The sequence below is a fragment of the Triturus cristatus genome, chromosome 8 (assembly GCF_964204655.1).
Source record: "Triturus cristatus chromosome 8, aTriCri1.1, whole genome shotgun sequence".
Lineage (NCBI taxonomy): Eukaryota > Metazoa > Chordata > Amphibia > Caudata > Salamandridae > Triturus > Triturus cristatus.
Genome location: NC_140591.1, coordinates 421,569,572 through 421,591,283, shown reverse-complemented (window position 1 = coordinate 421,591,283; position 21,712 = coordinate 421,569,572). Strand labels below are relative to the sequence as shown.

Below are 21,712 nucleotides of genomic sequence, written 5' to 3'. Positions count from 1 at the left end.
ATAGTCAAGCCCAGTTCACAATCCTCTTGCCCCTACTGTGCATGACTGGTCTTAGTCAGTCTGCACAAGATTGTTACTGCCATTCTTATTTGCTTGCTTTCTATTGGGTGGTTGCCTTCTTTTAGCCTGTCAATCTTGTCTGTACCTCCCTGGTGCATTGCCTCTTTACTATCTTTATGACTAGCTGGCCCTTGGGGAAACAAACTGCGCTTTTTTTTTTGGTTTGTTTAAGCAGTCAGTGAGAGAGGGCATGTATTTTCCAGAGATCTCCCTCGTCTGCTTTTCTCCCCTCCACATTGCTTTCTCCCCCATGTGCCCCTCTCTCCTACCTACACTCCTGTTGCTCTGTCTCGCCCATGTGCCTGCCCACCACATGTTGCTATTTCACCTGTGTTCTCTCCCTTGTGTCCTCAGCCTCCCATGTTACTCTCCATTGCGTGGTGGGTTTCCCCTCTTCTTCCCACTCATTATTTCCTGCCACACAATCTCCTCGGTTGTGCCCCCTTGCAGTAGTCTTATTTATTTTTTTTTTTTACCTTTTCGTGGAGGTGGGGGCGGAGGGCAGGCAGCATATTGCTGCCATCCCTCAACTTCCTAAATAAAAGCCTTTTTCTAGATTTAATTTAGATTTTTTTTGTCTTTTGACAGAGCCATCTCGGATTGGTACATAAAAAAAATATGGTGCCAGCGTGTCGGGCATTAGTCATGATGCATATGCAGGTGTGTGTGTACTAAATAATGCAGGTGTCGTTGCCTTTTTTAAAAATTCTTTTCCTCATGCAGTACAGCATTGGCATGAACTGAAAGCATTGGCAGAGACAGTAGGTCTCAAAGGTGACACCTGTTGGCTTTGCCAATGCTTGAATTTATAGCTTGGTTGCTGGGCATGACCTTACCCATGGGTGTGCTTGGAGTCGGGATTTGGGTGTGGAAGGAGACTGCAGGTGCAGGGATGGGCTCTCTGCACAGGGCGCATACATAGGAAACAATTGTGCAATATGTGGTGTTTTCGAGAAAATTTTGGTTTGTAGAATCGAGAGGAATTGTGAGGCATCACAAACATGGTTTTCATTTAAATGTAAGATAACCGTGTTCACTGAACAAAGTTGGGGTTCTGCTGGAGCTATAGAAATGTTTTATTATTGCCGTCAGTTTAAACAGTTAAATGTTTGCACTGATCAATTTGGGAATTTTTGTAATCGATTAAATAAAAAGCCCAGTGCGATTCAGCTAGTGATATCATGCAAGCGCTCATTAAATAAGCAATTTATATTGTCCTGTATGTGAATTGTATGATTTTGCAGACACTTTTTTTTTTTAGTTTATACGTGAATCCCCATGCCAATACTTCTGTGCGATCTGGAGACTTGTGATTTGGAAGTGCCTATGATTAGTGCAGCAGGTGCAGAAGTAGTGAAGCCTGGGTGTGAGCGGGCCACTACACTTCAATTATGAGACTTTTTCTACGCACCCAGTACATAAGACAATTTTCCTCGCTTCTATAAGCGTCTGTCCCCTTCTCATGGGTTGTGAGACTACAATTGTATGAATGAAGGACAGTGCTTCCCTGTGGTAGCCGTGCATTCCGTGTCTAAAGATCCACTTTGACTACTGGGTTTGTTGCCCAATATGTGTACAGAAGTGGGATTAAACAAAAAAATCTTATTGAGGCAGGTGGATTGATGGTTTGTCTAGTAACATTTCGTGCAGGGTTATGCTTTGTAATACACGTAAGACATTTTCAGAGCTAGTAGGTCTCAAAGGTGAGACCTATTGGCTTTGCCAACACTTGTTATGAATTAGTGTTGCAAGGAAATCCTTCTAAAAGCATATGACGGCGACTGCTGTTGCCGTACCTTTTTCCCCCTTTTAAGGAATGTAACAACAATAAATGTCACAGAATTTCTCCCAATAAATGCACGAAATATAGACCACGCAAGTCTTAAATGGTAAACGGGGATTTGCCCCTCTCTCTCCGTTTCTGGCTGGAGCGGTTTAAACGTCATGCATTAACTCGTAGAATTTCCGAACTATGGGCCCGATTCACAGAACTAACTTAAGACAAAATCCTAAACTTACTACCATTTTGATATTCACAGAAGGCACTTACTCATTTCGGTATTCACAGAAGTTAGGAGTCCAAACTTTAGGACTCCTAAATGCCTTCTGTGAATACCGAAAGTCTTAAAGTTAGGATTTTCCTCCGTTTAGGAGTAGTAAAGTTAGGTCTCCTAACTTTAGGACTCCTAAACTGAGAAAAATCCTAACTTTAAGACTTTCGGTATTCACAGAAGGCATTTAGGAGTCCTAAAGTTTGGACTCCTAACTTCTGTGAATACCGAAATGAGTAAGTGCCTTCTGTGAATATCAAAATGGTAGTAAGTTTAGGATTTTGTCTTAAGTTAGTCCTGTGAATCGGGCCCTATATGTGCAAACCTTAGATACCGCAAACACATTAAAAAATATAAAAAAAAGCTCAGCTTTTTACGATCGAGAGTGGCGCTATTTATGTAAATTAAGCTCCCAATCTAAGGTGCACTTGAAGCATGCTGATTAATGCTTCGTTTTTGGACCTACAATGGGCATTTTAGCTCCAAAACTAGCAAAGAAGCGGAAATCCTTTGGCCTGCCTTGAAAAAAATGTTATTGTTTTGTAAACTAATGGTTTTAGATATTCAGAGCAGTTGGTTTTGGTATGTTATATATATTTCAGCTTAAACCTACAGTTAAGTCGAGTTTTCCATGTGTTTGAAGCAGATAACTCTTTAGCTAACCATTAGCCTTTTTATTATTTTCTTTTGGTGGTTTTGAACATTTAATATGTTTTCTCTCTGGAATTATCATATCCTTTCTGTAAAACAGTAAGTGTTTTTTATCAAACCACATGGAATAATCACTAACTGAGGAACATTTTTCTTTTGTTTCTTCCTGCTCTTTGGAACACGCACACCTGATGATTGATTGATACTGTTTCTGCTACAGGTAACCATCATTTTCTTATGACTCATAGAATTGTAAAAGTCACAAGCCATGCAAATGTTTTAGATGTCGACTTTATATTGGGTGTGTTTTTAAATTGTACCTAGAGGTTCCGATTGTAAGTTGGTCGATATATTCTGACCCCTGCGTAAACCCCAGTTTATGCAGGAATGGGAATTCCAAGTTGGGTGGCATTTACTGTATCTGATAATTACTCAATGCATTAACTATCCCACCCTTTGTTAAATTTTGCCATTGTATGGTATTTATTGTACGGTGTAGATTTTAGTGTGGTAAGCACCTAAATGTGCACGTTAATCTTCAAAAACTCATAATAGGTGCTATTTATCGCAATTAATAAATAGCGTACCCCATTGTGTCATTATTTATCGTGTGCATTCATTTCAACATGCTCTGAATCAGGACCATAGCATCGTTTTGCAGCGCTGGTTTGCATTACTACTTACATTTCTGAGCCCTGTCCAGTGTATCCCACAGCTGTCTCAGCTGTCTGTGCCTATTCTCCTCTCTTCTCCCAGACCATCCAGCCGGCCTCCCCCTCTACCACACCTCCTCCCACATTATCTAAACAACCACTTACAAAGTCAAAACGTCTGACCGCTCTGTAAATACGTGCTTCTGAATTGACTGGTGAGGCTTAGTGTGTTTTAGGTGAATATGAAAATTAGTTAATGGGTGAACGTATGGATGGTCCGGAAATGCATTTGGGGATGAAAGTGTGGACTCGTATATTGCTCTCCTCCTTCCAGGCAGTCATTAGAGTGGTACAGCAAACTAATTATGGTACCTTTCCCCAGCCTTTTGGCAAAGAGATGCTGGGGAAGAAAACCATAAGAGTTGTTTTGACACTGCAGTCCTTATTGTCTCAGTGCTGGCGTCTATGGCGCGACTCATGCTAGCCAGCATTTTGCATGGGTGGCACGGATTGCTTGCATGGTGCAGACATGATAGGGGAGTTAAAGCATTGTTTTCACCTTTAACTTCTGTACACTTATGGTGCCTACTCCAAACAGTCTGTTTCTCCTTGGAAGAAATAAATACATTTTCGTGAAAAGGTGAAAGTTTTTCATGCTTCTGCATGCCACCCTTGTAGCCTGAAAAGTGGCACTAAGGTATTCACCATTGTTGTGATGAAATTCATTTTCCTCACCAACTAAAGATACATTATATAATATGAAGAATGCTAACCTTTACAGTTATGATCATTGAAGGAGGTTGCTTAGGCAAAGCAGCACAAATAGATGAAATTCTTCAGAGACACCACCACCTCTATTGCCATCCACAACTCTAACTAGGCAATCTGGATCTGGTGGGCACATGAGGTAGCCATAAGGAAACTGTCACCCTGCAGTGATTTACAACACAACTAAAGAAAAACTTACAATTTTCATTCATGATGAAAATGCAAGTACTATTTATTGGGGGCTCTTTTGCCCCGGTTTTATTGGATCTCTCTGCTGCCTTTGACACAGATAATCATGAGATCTTGGTTAGCAGCCTGTCAGAGTTCGGGGTCAGTGGGCAGCATTTCAATGGAGTGCTCATATTTTAGCAATAGTTCTCCATCCTTGGATCTTTTAGATATGCACATGCTTGAATACTTCCCCGTCGTCAGGCTGGGAGTTCCCGTTACATTAAAATATCAGTATACAGTGTAAAATGTACAGCATGCAGTATATAATGCAAAATGGTCATAGGCCTGAAACAAAATAGTAAATTTAGAAGCACATTCACCTCATTTGAAAGAACCCAAATTTCAGCCAATGAGGCGGAAGTTTAAGCATTCCTACTCCCACTAGAGGTCACCATAGCTCAGATTTTTACCGCTCTTCGTGTCGTGTCAGAGCTCTGCTCTAACCTTTCAGTGAACCTTAAATTGTTTCCATTTTGGTATGCCCTGGAAGGAGTAGTTTCTTTTCTGTAACTCCAGTTCTGTAGTAGGGGTATCTCTGTTATAGTCATAATCTAGTGAATAGTCCCGCCCATGTGCGTGGACCCCGGAGCAATATAAAATAATCTCTTAAGTTGTCAAGCCATGCAGACCTGCATCTACACTTAAGAGAGAATTCAAAGACAGATAATGCAGCCTCTATCCACAGGCTACACTGTCCAGTACTTCAACTAGAAAATTCCACCAACATCCACAAACAGCACTGCCTGCCCAGCTTTTTCCACAGTGAAAAACCTGCCTCTACCAGCAAAAGCCTCTGGAATGATAGAGAGGGAGAAATGGACAGACAAGCCCCATAGGCTGCCATTATATGGCTCAGAACAGGATAATGTGCCTTTAAGAAAACTTTCCAGAACTTTTCCAGTATCCCAGAATGCACAGCAGGTCCCTTTTACTTTCAGTTCTTTTTGAAGGCGTAACACGCCAGACCTGTAGCATTCCTTACATTAACATTTATCTCTCCACCGGGGAAGAGGGCGGGCGCTTATGACTATAACAGAGATACATATAGGAACAACAAGAGAGCGAGGAAAAGAAAAAGAAAAACTTGTCCTCTTCCCCCAATAAATTTGACAAAACAAAATGGACAAGTTTTTATGGTTCAAAGCAAACTTTTTTTGCTGTCATTTTTGCAGTAAACGTGAAAGGAGAGAGAGCACAACTGCTGTGAAAGAAACCCCGCACCCACCTACCTAGTAGGTGGCATGCTTCATCATCGGGGCCCAACTGGATTGTCTAACACAATCCAGCTGTGCTACAACGCCTGGATTACAGCGGAGCAGGATCTTGAGCAGAAAGTGGCGTGCTATGTGAGATGTGTTTATAGGTTAAAAAAGTCTCTTGGAAATACCCTATGGAAAGACTTTTATTATAAGGGTCCCAGGACTAATGTAAAAAAGTTCTGCGGGATATATAATTAGGAATGTTATTTTCCTGATATCCCTTGTAAATAAGGTCAACTAGTTTCAGCCTTCTGGATGGTTCTAGAGGCTTTCGTCAGGACCAGAAAAAAGTGAATGGCCATATAAACAAGATATAGGCCACGTGTAAATATCAGCACACACCCTAAAGTGTGCTGTGAGTGTAGTGGTAAGGTACTCACAGTATCTCCGTTTGAGATTACTTGAATAGAGAGGTAGTTATGCCTCTGGGATTTGATCGCCGTGTGACTCTCCGCTTGACAGTTGTCAGGGAGGAAAGGTCCGAGGTACCTAGGTCGGTGATCGGGTCCGCTTGTTCACTGGAGTTACAGAAAAGAAACTACTCCTTCTGTAGTAGGGGATCTCTGTGTATAATCTAGTGAATAGAATGGCAAGCCCATCCCCACACCAAAACGGCAGTGGAGAAGACTAAAAAATAATACCATTACTGTGCGAACAAATTTCGCAGCGAAGCCTGCCCAACCTGAGCACCTGCCCTGGCATCCGTGTCCAGACAGTAATGCTCAGCAAAGGTATGGACCGACCTCCAAGTGGCCGCCTTGCAGATTTCTGCAATCGGAACATTACGCAGCAAAGCAGTCGTGGCAGCTTTGCCCCTGGTGGAATGAGCCTTAGGTTTACCCCCTAAGGTCTTATTAGCCTTTTGGTAACACAACTGTATACAGGACACAATCCACCGAGAGATGGACTGTTTGGAGGTAGCAAGACCGGTCTTGACTGATCCATAATTGATAAACAATTGGTCTGACCTACGAATATCTTTGGTCTTATCAAGATAAAACTTCAACACCCTCCTAACGTCCAGGGAATGTGAAGACCTTTCCGCTGGAGAAGAGGGATTCTGAAAAAATGTAGGTAAAGTTATGGTCTGGTTGACATGAAAATCAGATATAACCTTAGGAAGAAATTTAGGGTGAGTACGCATAACAACCTTAGCAGCATGAAATACTGTATAAGGTTCTCGGCAACACAACGCCTGAAGTTCACTCACACTGCGGGCCGATGTAATGGCCACTAGGTACGCCGCCTTCCAAGACAGGTGCTGCAACGAAGCCTTGTGAATAGGTTCAAAAGGCTCCTTCATCAATCTGGACAGCACCACATTCAATTCCCAGGAAGGCAAGGGAAGTCTGACAGGAAGGAACACTTTCTTCAGGCCTTCCAAAAAATCCTTGATCACAGGGATCTGAAAGAAGGAAGTCTGTGAAGGACATTTCCTGTAAGCAGTCAAAGCAGCGAGATGAACCTTAATGGAATGGAAATTAAGGCCAGACTGCGCCAAATGCAAAAGGTACGGAAGGATGACATCTTCCTTACATGTCGTCGGGTCAAAGTGCTTGGACTTGCACCAGATGCAGAATCTCTTCCACTTGTAAGCATAGGACGTCCTAGTGGAAGGTCGCTTAGCCTCCTTCAGTATATCCACAGTCTGCTGGTAGATTCAGATGGCCATATTGCACTATCTCAGGAGCCATACCGCCAGAATCAAAGACGAGAGGTTGGGGTGCACCAACTGCCCCCGAACTTCGTGAGAAGGTCCTGCCTGCACGGCAGCCATATGTGAGGAAGGAGAGACCGGTGAAGCAGGTCCGTGAACCACCACTGTCTGGGCCATTCCGGGGCAATCAGGATCATCCGCGCCCCGGACTGGGCCAGCTTGATGAGCACCATCGGAATCAGGGGAATGGGTGGAAAAGCGTAGAGAAAGCTGTTCGACCAGTCGATCCATAGCGCATTCCCCAGCGTCCCCCGCTGGTAGTACCTGGATGCGAAGTCTCGGCATTTGCTGTTTTCGGCGGTGGCGAACAGATCCACGTCTGGAGTCCCCTACCTTGCGAAGACGTCCCCTAGTACTTCGTCGTTTATGACCCATTCGTGGTTTTCCTGAATCAGTCTGCTCAGTGCGTCCGCCTGAACATTCTGCACACCTGGCAGATGCGTGGCCGTAATCGTCAGTCCTCGGGCCAGAAGCCAGTGCCAGATCGACTGCGCCTCCCGCGACAGGGTGCGTGATCTCGACCGCCCCTGCTTGTTGAGGTAATACAACGTGGTTGTATTGTCCGTCTGTACAAGCAGCGAGGTGGTCTGGAAGGACGGATGGAAGGCCTTCAATGCCAAGTAAACTGCTCTGAGTTCCAGGAAATTGATGTGGTACGTCGACTCCACCGGGGACCACTTTCCTTGTATCTGTAAGTCTCCGGAATGCGCTCCCCAGCCTTGGAGAGACGCATCCGTCACGATACTCTTCGTGGGAATGTCCTTGTGGAAGGGAACCCCCCTGAGGAGATTTTCCGCCGAACACCACCACTTCAGCGACTGAAGAGCATGCAGAGACAGCCGTATCTTGTTGTCCCAAGAACCTGTCCTCTGATCCCACTGATCCTCCAAGCACTCCTGCAGTGGTCTCATGTGCAGCCGTGCGTGAGGAAGATACATGAGGCCATCGATCCCAGCAGCGAAGACACCTTCCTCACTGTCGTCGATGGAGCGGTCATAAGAACCTGAGCCTTCCGAAGGAGTGATAACCGTCTCTCCTCCAAAGGAGACACGCTTGCCAACAGCGTATTGATGGAGGCCCCCAAGTACTGTATGCACTGGACCGGAGTCGGGACAGACTTGGACATGTTGACGTGTAACCCCAGCTTGTTCAAGAGAACGCACGTCTTCTGGAAGTGCGCTTGTGCTTCCGAGAAGGAGAAGGCCTTGATCAACCAATCGTCCAGGTACGGGTAGACAAACACCTTGTTCCTCCGCAGGTGTGCAGCTACCACTGCCATGCACTTCGAGAAGGTCCTGGGCGCAGACTTTAGCCCGAATGGCAGTACTGTGTATTGATAATGATTGGCGCCGACTGTATTGATAATGATTGGCGCCGACTTGGAATCGCAGGAACTTCCTGTGCTTCTGTGCAATGGGCACATGGAAGTACGCATCTTGTAGGTCTATGGCACAGAGCCAGTCTCCCCGTTGCAGCTGAGGGTAAATCTGATGCAACGATAGCATGCGAAATTCCTCTCTGCGAATCCATTTGTTTGCTTGCCGCAAATCCAGAATGGGCCTGAACTCGTTCTTGTCCTTCTTGCGAACCAGGTAGAACCGAGAGTACAGACCTCTTCCCCTTTGAGACAGAGGTACATCTTCCACCACCTTTTTCCTCAACAGGATGTCTGCCTCCGCCTGGAGCTCTAGCAGTTGATACTGTGAGCTTACCGGCGGAATCGCTGGAGGCGGGCTGATGAACCGAAGACTGTATCCATTGCAAACAATATTCAGCACCCACTTGTCCTGAGTAATTTTTCTCCACTCTGCCAGAAAAGATTAAACGCTTCCCCCCACTGGAGTGGGTAACGGTTGCAGGGGAAGTAATCGCTCAGGGCCGAGACCCAGCCGGGCCCTTGGTTGCTGTAGCGGACTGCTGGCCTCCTCTACCCTTCTGGCGCTTCTGGAAGGGTTTCTGGAACTGCTGCTGCTGTTGTTGCTGCTGTCCCGAGGCCTTCCCACGCCCTCTGCCTGCAGCCCCGAACCGTCTCTGGAACAGGCGCTTTTTCTTCTCAGGCTTCTCTAACCCGACAGTCGTCAGGGTCTCTGCCTCCGTCTTCATGCGGGCCATTTCGTCGTCCGCATGCTTGCCGCACAGGGTTTCCCCCGAGAAAGGCAGGTTGACGACTCTTTGTTGTGCCTCCGGTTTGAGTGAGGTAAGGCGAAGCCAAGCGTGACGCCGTTGGTTGATGCCATGACAATATCCATGTGCCGCTAACAGACACATCTGCCGCCGCGCTGATAATCTGATTTGACACCAGCATCCCCTCACGTAAAGTCTCTAGAAAGTCCTCCTTCTTGTCGCGAGGCAGCAGCTCCGCGTACTGCTGGAGAGACTCCCACAGGGCAAGGTCGTAGCGCCCCAACAGAGCCCCGGCACTTGCCGCCTTCATGGTGGTAGAAGCCGTCCCACAGACCTTTCTGCCCGCCGAGTCTAGCCAACGGCTATCCTCATCAGGCGGCACTGTCGAGGAAGGAGTGGTAGCATGCTGCTTCCTTGCCGCCGTCACAATGACCGAGTCCGGTTTCGGGTCCATCCTCAGAAAGGTCTGGTCCGATTCCGGCGCCCGATACTTCTTCAGGAGCCTAGAGGGGGCTGGATTTGTCACCGCCGGAGTGAGGAACAACTCCGTAGCGGGCTCCACCAATCCCTGCACTAGTGGCAGCAGGGGGCGAGACAGGTGCTTCTTGTGCAGCGTCGCGAAGATCACGGACGTCGTATGTGTTGGCACCGTCACCGTGATCCCTAGCTTGGCTGCACCCCTCAGTAGCACCTCCTGGAAGGAGACTATATCGTCGACAGGCGATACTTCCGTCCGTGGCGAGTCCGACAGCGTCGGCGAGTAGTCCCTGGCAGACGATTGGGTGCGGGATCTGGCGCTGCGCCTCCTGCGGCGTTGCCCAGATGTCGATGATGACCGTCCATGGCTCCGTGATCTTCCTATCCGTCCGGAGCGGTAGCGTGATCTGTTTGGCGTCGGCCGCTTTAGAGTTCTCTTCGGTGGCGTCGGATACCTAGGCAACGACACCGACCGTGGCGGGGCCACAGTTGGGCCCGACGGTGTGTGAGGCGGAATGGGGGGGGTGGGAGGAGGAGGAGGAGGAGGAGGAGTCGGAGTCCGCGGTGAGGGCTCCCTTGGCAAAGGAGGAAAGGGTGGCGACCTAGGCTTAAGAGGTGCATACACCACTGAGTACACTGAGCCCGGTGACTCCATTCTCTTCCTTTGTGACCCCGAGGAACTCCTGGCGTCAGGACTCCTCCTGCGCTGCCTCGGTGTCGATGAATGCCTCCTCGACAGGTCCTTGACGTCGGGGATCCCCTCGACGGTGACCGTCTCCTCTTTGCCGACGGCGAGCGCCTACGCTGGGACTGTTCTCAACGCCAATGACTCGACGGCGTCGACGAAGATGACGTCGTCGACGGCGGGCTGCTCAGCTCCCTCGACGTCGAGCGGCAACGCCGTTTCTCCCCAGAGCCCTGGGGAGACGGTGAGCAGACTGCAGCCATCCCCCTCGACGCCGTAGACGTCGACGGAGAATGGGGACGTTTGCTGGGCTTCCTGCCCCTGGGGAGCCCCCCAGGGGCCTCAGCATGGGCAGAATCAGCCCGTCCTGACCCACCTTGTGCCCTCAGCCTTCTGTCCTCCAGGCCTAGGAGCCTGATCTTCATCCTTTCCTTCAGGGTCCTGGCTGAGAAAGATTGGCAAATGTCTCACTCCTCTGGAACATGGGACTGGGGAAGGCAGACGATGCACACCCTGTGTGGGTCCGACTTGGCCTTCTTTCTCTCGCACTCTGGGCACTTGTCAAACAAGCCAGGCATGTTGACCACACAGAGCACACACAAGAAGGAAGGCAACAAGGTACTTAATATAGCACTTATAGTGAACAAATCCAAATAAACCCTTGAAAAGGGAGAGCTCAATGCTCCAGGGCCCTGCTAGCAGGAGCCGGAAAAAAGAACTGAAAGTAAAAGGGACCTGCTGTGCATTCTGGGATACTGGAAAAGTTCTGGAAAGTTTTCTTAAAGGCACAGTATCCTGTTCTGAGCCACATAATGGCAGCCTATGGGGCTTGTCTGTCCATTCCTCCCTCTCTATCATTCCAGAGGCTTTTGCTGGTAGAGGCAGGTTTTTCTCTGTGGAAAAAGCTGGGCAGGCAGTGCTGTTTGTGGATGTTGGTGGAATTTTCTAGTTGAAGTACTGGACAGTGTAGCCTGTGAATATAGGCTGCATTATCTGTCTTTGAATTCTCTCTTAAGTGTAGATGCAGGTCTGCATGGCTTGACAACTTAAGAGATTATTTTTTATTGCTCCGGGGTCCACGCACATGGGCGGGACTATTTACTAGATTATGACTATACACAGAGATCCCCTACTACAGAATTGAGCAAGCCCTATCTTAAGCACTACTGTACTGTGAGTTGTTTTTATGGAAGATTTTTACAATTCCTGGACTAGGGGAATCATTTGGTCTGACAATTAAATGTCACCACGGCTGACAAAGAGAAGAGATCTTTTTTAAACCTGTTCCTAAAGGAGCTGACCCCTCTTCAGGGCAAGATTCCTTGAAGTGCCCATCCACGCAGTTCCATGAAGGCAGCACACAAGAGGAACCTTATACAATTTCTCCCAAGCATGACTTATTTGGTACAGCCCTTGCAGCCACCTCCTCTGCTGACAAACCAGAGTGTAAGCGCTACAGAGATTTAACCTGTAGTGAAAAGGATGTAATCTTCTAAAGAAGTCTCACCGATGATGAAGCCGTTGACAACTTCAACTCAATCGTCTCAGGCAAATATACCATCTGTCGAGCAGTCCGTTGACGTCGAGCAGTCCATTGACGTCGAGATTCTATCGACTAAAATCCCCATACTGTCAACAATGAAGACCATACCAATGACAATACCGTTGACGATGGAGTCCCCATCAACTGCATCACAGTAAAAAATCACTCCTCCAATAAAAGCTATGGGAGGAAATGTTTAAGTATGACTTATTTGCCTCCAGTGCAATTATTCCAGTGAGTTAAAAAAGAAGAGACTAGTGATTATGCCTCGCTGACCACTTAAATCCCAACACAATTGGATGTGGGATATGTCCCTGATTTTGGAGCGGAAGCAATGGATGATGAGGAGTCCTACAGTGAAAATGTGTATCAACAGGTCTACAAGTCTGTGAGTACTCTAATTGAGTTAAGGCAGAAACAGCCTAAATGTTATAGAGAACCAGATATTGTCCAAGTGCCAATGGCGGCCTTATCAATGTTGCAGCAGATGGATACTTTTAATAAGTTACTGACGCAGCAACCAAGTAATAATGCTACCATGGGGTTACCTACAACACCACGCTCCTCACGTCTACTCAACCTGCTCCTTTATCATTTTCACCAACTAGGCGGCCATCACCGCTACCACATCCTCCAATGCCAAGGGGATCAGTCCTTATGGATGATGTTTAATCTGATAGTTCTGCATATTCTGATATTGAAGGAGATTCACCACCAGACGATGATGAAAGAGATAATGGATGAGAGTTTATTGTCCCAAGTGCAAATGACTGCTGCAAATGACGGCCCAATTCCATAGGATGCTACAGATCTCTAAATTTCATTAATTGATTGAAAGAACGGCCAAGAAATTCAACCTACCAATGGCCTCTGTAGCTCAACCATGCTTTCTTTATGACTTTTAAGAATAACCTCTGAAAGAGTCCATACCCGCACTTGATTGTCTTGTCAGAGGGTAGGACATTTTTAAAGACATTTGCTACTGTTCCGGCTGTGATACCTCGTCTGGAGAAGAAAAACAAGGCCCCGGATTCAGCGCCAGCTTCCCTCACTGGCCATACTAGACCAGTTTCAGTAATTGCTTCAGCAGCTCAGAGAAGAATCTAAACTACAATAGCCCCATGATCTAGTCCACCAAACAAGGATAACATACGTATTGACAATCTGGGCTGGAGACTTTCTTCTGTGGTGGCAACCTCTATTAAGACAGCCAATGCCCTTGCGATTCCAGGTCGTAATGATTGCCAGATGTGGTATGACATTGCTTCATCACTGGAACTTATTTCGGAGGATAAGAGGGAAACACACACAACTATTCTAAAGGAAGGAGAACTAACTTCTTGTTTTATTAACACAGCAGTGGATGCTTCACCTACAGGTTTTCGTCCGTTGTCAGTTATACTAAAGAAGGCAAGGCTGTCTAAAATGTACAGCCTTCTGTACTGAAGTCCAATCTAAAATCTTAGACATGGCTTTTTGATGGGCTAACTCTTCTTGGTAACCATGTTGATAAAGCTCTGCAAGGCCTTCAAACTGACACTGACACAGCAAAGGTGCTAAGACTGTTGCAGTTTAGCAGATTTCAGACGTCTTTCTTTTTATGGCTCACAAAGATTACAACATTTCAGAGCAGGATTCAACCAGTATGGAGGTCAGAGACAGACTCATTATCTTTAAAGACAGTCTGGATGTTATCAAGGATACTACTTCAATCGAAACCAAAGGCAGACTTATTGGAGGACTTCAGGAAGGGAGGCTCATCACAAGTATGAACCAATGCCAATCAGAAAAGAACTTGACTCCCCGTTCGTACCCCCTTTCCTGGTCCTCCGAAGTTTGGGGGTAAAATGGCAGTTTTTGCTCCCGCTATGAAGAACATAACATCAGACAAATGGATGATACAAATTGTCCAGTCAGGCCATACCTTGGAGTTCATTCAGAGACCCCATTTTGTTCACCAAGAAAAGAACACCATCTTCATCTGAAGGAACTGTAAATTGAAATTCTTGTGCTTCTCTTTAACAGAGCCATAGAAATTGTCCTCAATTCGCAAAGGAATTAAGGTTTTTATTTCAGGTTCTTCCTAATCAAAAAGAAGACTGGTAAATGGAGACCAATTCTGGATCTGAGAGAGCTGAACATGTTTCTATAGAAACAGTAATTTTGAATGCTTACTCTGTAAAAGTTGTCCTGATGATGATGCAGGAAGGGGATTTTTATTACCTCCCTGGACCTTCGGAATGCATAGTTCCACATACCCATTCATCGAAAACACAGAAGGTGCCTTTGATTCTCAGCTGGTCAGCACTCCTAATTCAAGGCGCTCCCTTTTGGACTCAAATCAGTGCCAAGAATATTCACCAAATGTTTTGTTCCAGTTGCTGCTTTTCTCAGTAGAGAAGGTCACCAGGTGTTCCCATACCTGGGCGGCTGGCTAATCAAAGTGCCACCCAGGGAAAGAGCAAAAGCTTCCACGAATGCTTGCATCAATCTCATCCAGAGATTAGGTCTCACTTTGAGCAGGGGGAAATCATTGCTCGAACCCCAGACAAAGATCCAATTTCTGGGAGCAATACTAGACACTCAGTTGGGTAAAGCTTTTCCATCGGGAGAAAGGGTGAGAAAGTTGCAGACAATGGCAAAGACTATTGCTAGAAAATAATCAACCATAGTGAGGCAATACAAGTCCCTGTTAAGCCTAATAGCATCATCTATAGGCCTCATTCTCTTTTACTGGCTCTGTATGAGACCTTTTCAGCAAGAGCTGGAATTGCAATGGAAGCAGATAAAAAGCTCTTGGGAAGATATGGTCTGTTTCACAAGGAGTATTGAAGCAAGCGGTAATGTAGTGGAGGATTCCAGCAAACCTAAATGCAGGTCTTCCTTTTCTGGCAAGAACAGGTTAATTCTCACCACAGATGCGTCACCCAGGGAAAGAGCAAAAGCTTCCATGAATGCTTGCATCAGTCTCTCTCAGAGATTAGGTCTCACTTTGAACAAGGAGAAGTCCTCGTGGGAACCCCAAACACAGATCCAATTTCTGGGAGCAATATTTAAAACTCAGTTGGGAAAAGCCTTTCCATCGGCAGAAAGAGTGAGAAAGTTATGGCATTTGGCCTTAGGACTATGTTTACAACAGATTGGCAGGTCAACCAGGCCTAGTGAAGGAAGTGACCCGATTAGGGTCACCCGGGTCTCTCACGACCACCTCTCAGCCTTCCATACCAAATAAAGAGTCGGTCAGGCAGTATAGAATACAAACCAGTAATTGGTTATTCAAAGTACTCTCAGAGAGGAGACCTGTCTGCCCAATCACTAGGAGTGCTGCAGAGGGACTAAAGTCCACAAGCATAGACATACATTTAGTACATTTCGTAACTGGGCCAGAACACGCCCATAGTGGAATTTTCCAGGCAGGTGCTGCGAAGCAATACAAACGAGAGAAAAGAAAAAAAAAAAACCAATCTCAGTACTCATATTTTACAAAGTTACAGACTCCAAGATCACTGCAGGCGGGCCCGTCTCCAGACCAGTGGGAGAAGGCCCATAGCTTATGAGAAAGGTATGCGCTAATAAGAACAGTACATTCATTAGTGTAGCAAAACTCTGCTCTGAAGAAACATAACTCCGAGATGGTCGTTTCTCGGAAGTGGCAAAGGATAGGTTTCGATCAAGATACAAAATGGCGCCCATACACAAAATGGTGCTGCAAATGCTAACTTACACAAAGCAATGCGAAAACATGATTTTTAGTTCAACACTTCAGAAGATGCTGGGCTGCTTTGGAACTGGGCCATTTCTCACAAGGCAGACATTGCAGTGGAACATCTGCCAGGCTACCAGAGCGATGAAACAGATGCACTCAGCTGTAGATTGTCAGATTATCATGAGTGGGATCTACAAAAAAAAATAGCTGAATTACATTTTCAATCAATGGGGTCACCACACAATTGATTTGCTTGCCACTGCTAACTGGAAATGCCTGTGCTTCACAAGCAGGTTTTGGTATCCAGGATGATGGTCAAGGCTCTTTAGATCAGTTGGTCTAAGATAGTTGACTACGCCTTTTCTCATTTCGCCCTGACCTCCAGAGTGTTGCAGAAGGCAAAGATAGACCATTGCATTCTGATCCTCATTGCTAGTTGGCAGCACGCTGAGCCATTCTTTTGAAGATCCATTCCAGGATATTGTCCAGACATCACAGAGATTCTCTACCGCAATCCCAAGTCTCTGAAATTGACAGCATGGTATGTGACCACCTAGAATGTATCCATTTGGATCTATTGCAGGAGTGTAAACCGACTCAGGCTCGAGCTCCCGTGACGTGACAAGATGTACAAAGTTAAATCGAAGCTCTTCTGTTTCTGGTGCAGGAATAATGGTCATCATCCACTTAAAACAAATCCTTCTCAGATCCTTCCTTATTTGTTAAGCTTGTCCACAATTGGTCTCAAATAGTTTTCAGTCAGTGGCTGCAATCTCCAGATTCAGAAGGACAGATACATCAATATCTACTGTTTTCCCAAAGGTTATAAAACAGTTTATGAAAGGGCTTTTCAGAGCCTTTCAACTTCAACATCCTTCAGCTCAATGGGAGCTTAATACAGTCCTATGCCACCTAATGTTATCTCCTTTTGAGCCTATACATAGAGCAGACTTGAAATTTGTATTATGGAAAACTTCACTTTTCCTGGCTGACATCTGCTATGAGATTGGGAGAGATTCAGGCATTCACCATCCGAGAGCCTTTTCTCCTGTTCACAAAGGACAAAGTGACACTGTGAAATATTCCTAAATTAATTCTCCAGGTGCCTACTGACTTCCTTCTAAACATCCGTTATTCTTAAATCCTCCTTTCCCAATCCATCTTCAGCAGCAGAAAGATCACTCTCTAGACTTGTGTAGATGTCTCAAATTCTATATAGACAAAACAAAGGACATACTCACTTCAGACCAGTTATTAGTATAATTTGATCATCCATGAAAAGGGCAACCCCCTGCCCACTGGGTATAGCTTGTTGGCTCTCAGCCTGTTTTGCTTTATCATGCCAAAGCCAAGCGTCCTCTTCAGGAAAGAGTGAGGACACATTTCACCAGGGGCACGGCTTCAACTGCAGCACTCTATGCTGTGGTGCATTTGAAAGCCATCTGCTGTGCAGCCACCTGAAGGAGCAGGCATATGTTCACAAAGCATTACTGCCTAGACGTGGACGCAAAAGCTGATGAAGCAGTGGGACAGGCAGTCCTGAGAATTCTGTTTCATTAAAGATCAGCCTGCTTCCAGCTTTGCTGTATGTCATAATGTATACTGCTTGCTATTCTGATTCAAGCATGTGAGTATATAAAAGGTCCAATGTTGGAGAAGAAATTACTTACTTACCTATAACTCCAGCTCTCCATCATTGTTATCTTTTTATATATCCACATGCGACCCACCCTCGTTCCCGGTCAAAGTCTCATCATATTTGTTCTCTCGCTTGTGCTTTGAAATTTGAGCTATGGTAGGAGAGCTTCAGCTTCCACCTCATTGGCTGTAGTTTGGGATCTTTCAAATAAGGTGGATGTGCTACTAAACATACAATGTTGTTTCAGGCCTATGGGCATTTTACATCATATACCGCATGCTGTATATTTTACACTGTATACTGCTATTTTTATGTATATAAGCATGTGAATATGGAGTACTGGAGTTACTAGTAAGTATCTATTTGCATACCAGGCGATTCACTTAACCACCTTTTAGTTCTGAATTCATATATTTTGAATTTTTTGAATTTTGAATGTCATTTATAAAGCACGAAACTCATGCCGAGGGTTTCTTGGCGCTATCGAAAACCGATGTAGGTGCAGATCTGTTGTCAAGAAAGCTCTCTTGCAAGGAATCAACAGCCCCTTAGTCTTGAGAAAAAAAACAGGTCTTCAAAGATTTTCTGAAGACCAGTAAGGAGGCGGCAGTTTTTAGTGCCAGTGGAAGACTATTTCAGAGCATTGCGATGGTCCTAAAAAAGCTCTTTCCACCCCAGGTGGTCCTCCTAAAACTGGAAACACTCAGGTTCTTACCAGACCCTGAACGGAGAGTCCTCTCTGGGACATACCATGTGAGCTTGTCCTTAAAATGGCCTGGTCCCAGTCCATACAGGTTTTATATTTAGTTAGCTTTCGGCAGGTTGACAGCAGACCTTGCCAGGCAGGCAGCATCATGGGCACTGGATTAAAGTTTCCAGGGATCGCAAGTGATGCACTTAAATGCCGTGTCTCTCTCTGCAATGGATAGCTGCACAAATGCCAGCGATGAGTCCTGTTACAAAGTCAGGAAAGAATCGTCTTACCAGCACCGAGACATTCTCTTTGCATCACAAAAGCCTTGCAACTGTCTCAGGGCCGGGTGCTGTATCGCTGTCCAGCTTTGCCACGACTACCTCCAATACATTTTTTTTTTTTTAAACAAGCATAACTCCTTTCAAAAGAAGTCCAAATTTCATAGCCTGCTAAAAAAAAAAATCTCAACCACTAAAATGTAAAAAAAGACTATTATTTAAGAAGGACGGCGTAGGGGGTGGTGTGAAGGGGACAGCACATGGAGCAACGGTGGGTGGGAGGGGAAAGAAGTACTACTGGTTGAAAACATCAGCTGTGCACATGCATCAGAACACAAGTCGAGGCAATCTAAATAATAGCGTGTCAACTAACTGAAATGGACAGAAGCGAAATCAAGCATGTAACCGGGCCTGTAGCCATGGGAGGGAATGACACACCAATAGGAGGGACAAATGGCAGCGATTTACCACTCAAAGGTAAGGAATTTAGAAAGGCACCCAGAAGAACCAGTGTAGAGCGATGGGTGGGCTTGAAGCCCATTTACTGAATGGAGCATGTCTCGAAGACAGTGCATGCGAGCTGCCTAGGCGCGACCTAAAAATACCCCTTATACCATAAACTTAACTCAAGCTACTGCTATAAAACAGTCACCCAGAACTGGCCATGATAGAACACGTGAGTAGCTAAAAATAATTTGTCAAACTTTAACATGTGACCATGAGCAACTGACATGGATATTAGGGAGGAAAAAACTTTATATCATTTAGGAAAAGAATGATTGCTTGCATGTACTTCACTTGTTAATAGCCCCATCATGATAATACTGATTAAATTATGCTTATTGCTTTATACAAGACAAAACTTTAACATTGTGGTTAAAAGGGACCGGAGTCTAGGAGTCAAAAGCAAGGGGTTCTCAGTTGAAGGTCATAACCAGAAGATTCATCCATGTTGGGCACTGATCGTGAGTCCTGTGATGTTGGACACTCGGCCCCGGCTTAGGAGCCGAGGATTGCTGTTGATACTTCACTCATAATGATCACACAAATTAATAGCAAAACCATTTATGAAAATATGAATTTTATGAATTTCTTGTTCATTTTAAAATGGTACTGATGTTGTTAATCTTAAAACCCTTTGGAGTATCTACAACATTTTCCAGAGTCTATTCAAAGTGTGCAAGTCCTTTTCCCTCATTGCATTGGTTACTGGTAAAGCAGCTCATATAGTGCGGGCCACTATATCTGTTGTATAAAACGATCTATAATCTTAGGCCTTGTTTCCGAAAGAGCACTCATTCCACACCAACCCATGCTATGCTGAGCTGACTAGTCTTCTGAGTCGTACCAGATGTAGAAAGTTGAAAGGAGGCAGCATTTTTTTTATTCCAAGCTACTACCTCCTGCCACTGTCTACCAGCAAAGTCAGGGACCTTCTCCAATCATGACACCTTTCATTTGAGGTTGAAAACCAATCTTTTCTGCTGTTCTCAATAAATGTATTGTTATGGAATTAGACCTGTGATAACATAGGCCAGGTTTCTCACACACTAATCATTGAGAGTTCATTTTCCATAACACAATATACCATTTTAGGAATTTACAGTCAGGTGTATTTTCACCTTCTTGATAATTACTTAAATAAGCGCTTCCCTCCTAGTCTACAATAGCATTCGGCCCTGAAGAAGTTTGATTGAATAATACCGTCAGTTTGGGAGTGTGGATTTACATAAACATTTTGTAGTATTTTGCGAAGAAACAACCACTACCACGGAACTGCTGCATTTCGTATATGCTTATGTCTACCTTCATCTATCCTTAAATAGTATGACTGTTAGGTCTGTATTTCTGGTTTCAGTGGTGGTAGGTCATCCATATGAGAGTGTTTCCCAGTCTGCTGTCTGTAGCGAGATACATCCAGATTACACAGTGGCTGATATGGTAGAAATTGATTTCCTGTGTTTGCAGCACCTTTGGTCACCTATTATAGCCTGCCTGTCATCTTCCCTTTTCCTTGTAACTTAGTTTGTCAATCAATCAATCAGGTTACTTGTAAAGCACGAGTACTCACCCGTAAGGGTCTGGTAGGAGGGTGTGGGGGAGGGGGGGCGAACAGCTTGTAACTTAACTTTATGTTAAACTCCCTCTTTTCTGCTGAATAGATAACTGTTTGTAGTTTCTCAATTCTAATGCAATTTTCTCCTTCAGGTTGGGATTACCTCTTGCACTTTAGAAATATCTGTCTCTCAGTCCACAAGTTTGTGAATGGGTTCATGCTCTAGGAGGCACCTTTTCCTCCTACACAGCCTTCATATTTCCGTCGGCCTCCCTCGTGGCTTTCTGTACTCCTAAAGCACATTTCCAAACACTTCCTCATTTTCATTCTCCTCAAACAAGGACACCACAATCTTTTTTCTTTTCACTTGTACTAGGGAATCCCTCAAGTTGTTCTTGTTACACCTCCAATTACCTTTAGTCCCCTAAAAAGATCCTTTGTGCTAAACTGTCGTTTTGCCTGACCTTTGAGTGAGAATCCTTTACATTGCTGCTGTTCTCTTAGAAGTCCCTGAACAGCCCAGTGCATAATCAATTATGCCACAGAAATTAGTCAGATTATATTGGAAAAATTTACCAAAGAACTAGGAGGCATATTTCTTAAAGAATCTTCATCACTTTTCAGCACCCCCTTTTTGCTTGCCTGTTCATCCTGAGTTCCTCCACTTTCGACCCTGAACCAGATTTCAACAACTGCCCTAAATCACACTCCGTTCATAAACTGCCTATTCACTGCAATCCCCATAGCTTACCTGGTTAAAATGCTTTTCAGTTGCCTGAAGGAATCTGAATTCTAACCTGAGGTCTCTCTCTCTGTCTAACCCCAAGCATGCTGCAATCTGTAGCACATATTGCTAGTGTCCACATTAAAGTCCAGTTAGGGAGAGGATGTGGCCTCACGGCTAGAGCGGTTGTCCTCGACACTGGGGAACCGGGTTCGAGTCTCGGCAGGGACTCTCAACATCCTGTGATTCTGGGCAAACCACTTGCTCTCCCCGTGCCTAACAAAAAATGAATGTGTCCTTCTGCAAGAAACTGGTTCTTATGTAAAGTCCTCTGAAGTCTTTGGGTCAGGTTCGCGCTGCATAAAACTGCAAAAAGAAGTCTTCCTTGCCTCCCCC

The 21,712-nt window shown here is 45.3% G+C and overlaps 1 protein-coding gene across 3 annotated transcripts in view; it reads left to right on the top strand.

Annotated features, from left to right (window-relative positions):
• Positions 1–21,712, top strand: part of TSC22D1 (TSC22 domain family member 1) — a 346,738-nt gene that overhangs the window by 241,861 nt on the left and 83,165 nt on the right. Inside the window, exon 3 of one of the 3 annotated variants that reach the window (XM_085621821.1) lies at positions 2,983–2,998. The exons of the other annotated variants lie outside the window; for them this stretch is intronic. The gene's annotated coding sequence lies outside the window, so the exon portion shown is untranslated. Of the gene's footprint in view, positions 1–2,982; positions 2,999–21,712 lie in introns of those variants that run through there. 3 annotated transcript variants of the gene reach the window in all.